Here is a 3,348-nt window from a genome sequence, read left to right on the forward strand (position 1 = left end):
TTCTCAAAAATGTTGAATGGAGTTGAAGCCCTTTGAACACTCTGTTAGTCTGGTTTCTAGTTCTTAGTCCCTCGCAATCAAATTTCGAGAAAGTGTTGGTTCTTTGATGCACGTTGATGATGCACGTTGAAACCTGACTAAACGGTGGTAGCATTTAACTAAACAGGTCGCTGCTCTCCGAGCACTTAATACGCACATCCACACCGAAATATTTCGAAATAATACGTAATAAACATAATTTTTCTGATGATTTTGAACAGACTTGCCAGTGCAAAAAAACTTGCAGTAGAAAAAGTGGGAAATTTCGTGGATGTGTTTGTCGTGATCCTGGTTTGAGGTGCGCGGCGACTTGTGTATGTGGCAGTTCTAAAAATCCTTGCAAAAAAATAAGGAATCTGTACCTGCTGCTAATTCTCCATTCGAAAGGCACCAGTTGGCACTTGAACGCGAAAGAGAAAGTATCCAGGTAAAGCGTGTTTTCAATAATTTCGGTGCACTCAGGTGTAGCTAGTATTATTTATTTATCTATTTATTCATTGCAATTAAATGGCAGAAAAACTCCGAAACTCGATGAAATGAACAAGAATACTGAAACGACTCATCGGTTTCCCGGGTCAAAGTTGATGAAAATCCTTATATTTTACTTATAATGCTACTGTCCTTGAACCAGTTTCATACTCTAGTTGATTCAACTCTTTCAATTTACGTTTTTATGCTGGAGACATTTATTATCTCGGTTTAAAAATTTATATTTCATCATCTTTTTGATATTTCATTGATCTTCTTGCTGTCGTTTGCAACTTCTCTGAGGTCTTTTCTTGTTGAACGAAACGTTTATCCTCAATTTATAATTCCCTTTTTAAATTTTAGATACCACCTTTATTTCATTTCTTTTCTGTCCGAGAACCAGTTGCAGTTAATACAATTAAAGCAAAAAAAAGGATCGATGGATTCGCAACACAAGCTTAATTAAAACTACCGCAGCATAGAAACCCCTGACCAGATAAATTATCTGCTTTGGATTTCACATTAGATATGCATTTGCGCATTGGCCCAAAGCTAGGAAGTCTTGAATATCCAAGGGACCTGGGCCAGGTTCCTGAAAGGTGTAATAACTCTATTCCAAGAATAAATGTGCCTTATTCCAGGCACACTATCCCTGGAATAGAGTTATTACACCTTTCAGAAACCCGGCACTGGTGAATAGCGACGACCCCGAAACTGACAGACCAATAGGTGAATATGGCAAACCAACTAAATCAGACTGGTGTGTCTGCAATGCCTGTGTTGATAGGACCAGAGAAGAAAATAATAAATGCTGTAACATAAGGTACAGACTGGCATGGCGCTCAGGAGTCGTACCATCCCAAACGAGTCATCAGAGGATTTCGGCCCGTGCAATCGCATCTGGACGCAGTTGACCATTCGCTGCTTTCTGCTACCGACCTCGCCTCCCGGTACGGCATTTAGGGAGAGATATTCGGTCAATAAACCATATGACAACCTCGTCCCCAGGGCGCATTTCCCTGGCTTTGGGCATTTCCCAACCCACCGAAAGCCAGCACATACATACATGCATCAACGTTATTTCATCCCGAATTTCCGAAAAACTACAGGAGCTAATATCTTCGAGACATTACATTTACAGCTAAAAGACATAGTATTTAAAGATAAATACTAAATACGTAATATTTAAAGATATATTCATGAAAAAGAAAAGCCGCTGTACAAGATGCAGCCCAGGATTCTCCTAAGAAACCAGTAAACTCATAGGTAAGGATAAAATCAGGTAGTGCACTCCGCAATTTTTGCTGATACGTAAAAAAAAAAGATCCAAGAGCATAACTAGTTGGTTTATTGAGGGGCTGAATTTAATTGCTGCGAAGATCATGCATAAGAAGTGGACGGGAGAGAAAGCGTATTTTTCATATAAGCAGAAAAACCCTTAAAAAAAACAAACAAACAAACATACTTTTATAAAGTAATGTGAGGAAATTTTGAATGCGCTTAATTATTACATAGATGCAGAATTTGACCTTAGTAGCAAGAGGACAGGTAATCTGCAAATATAAATCTCGTTAGTCTCTTATTTACATTACACCGTTTCTTTGACAAGAGGATTATAGCGAAACGAAACCACAACTTTAATTTCTCGCGAATTTTCTATGATAAAAACTTGTTCAGAAATCTAAAATCTACGTTAACAGCACACACCAGGCCTACTCCTGAGTATCTGGCAAGAGATCTTTTCCTCTGGCCGCGCACGCTTCAGCCATTGGATGAGGGCCAGTCTCGTGCTTCTTAAGTTGCCTCGCTCATGCCCAAAAAGAATTCTGGGTAATTCTACCATTCCATGACAAGGGAACACTCCCGATTCGCATTTCATAGATTTTTTCATAAGTGTCGGGCCATCCAGTCCTACCAGCAAAATAACGCATCGATTGAAGGTTTTACCTTTCAAAACTTGCCCAGATTGTGTCAGTAGGTCCTGGAATTCGTCCACAGAAAGGCCAGAGAGACAACTTCACTCGTGAACTGCCACGTTTACAACAGAGCATTTTAGGCGTCCCAGTCTGCATGAAACCATCTCTCGCCTCTGTCTGAGACAAGACCAGACACGCACGGTTCTTACGTTACGTTTATGCCTTAAAATCAACTGAAATGTCAATTGCTGGTACAAAAAAAAAAAACCGGCATGTTAATATTTTTTTGGCAGACTAGGTATCGAAGAGCCAGAACATTTGCGCATGCGCTGACGGAATCTTTGAACAGGAGAGAAAAACGCAGTACCTCCAGACACCGGCGCTGGAGCGTCGTACCAAACGAGTCATCCCGGGATTTCGGCCCGTGCGATCGCTTTTGGACGCAGTTGGCCCTTCGCTGCTTTCTGCTACCGACCTTGCCTCCCGGTACGGCATTGAGGGAGAGATATGTCGGCCCCTAAACCATATGTGACAAATCCCACGCCTACTCACAGCTCCAAACCGCCCTTGTCAATATAACGTAAGAATTAGATGGCTTATATATTCAAGAAAAAAGTCATTTTATCTGTCATATGGTAAGCACTGGAGTCGCAGATTACAAAGTGTGCACATGCGCCCTCCTAAAGGTAACATACATACAGTCATAAGCTTTTTCCGAATAACTACAGGAGCTAATATCTTCGAGATATTACATTTACAGCTAAAAGACATAGCATATAAAGATACATACTAAATACATGATATTTAAGATATATTCATGAAAAAGAAAAGCCGCTGTACAAAATGCAGCCCTGGATTCTCTTTAGAAACCAGTAAACTCATAGGTAAGGATAAAATCAGGTATTGCATTCCGCAATTTTTGCTG

The sequence above is a fragment of the Montipora capricornis genome, chromosome 3, assembly GCF_036669925.1.
Source record: "Montipora capricornis isolate CH-2021 chromosome 3, ASM3666992v2, whole genome shotgun sequence".
In the NCBI taxonomy this organism is placed as follows: domain Eukaryota; kingdom Metazoa; phylum Cnidaria; class Anthozoa; order Scleractinia; family Acroporidae; genus Montipora; species Montipora capricornis.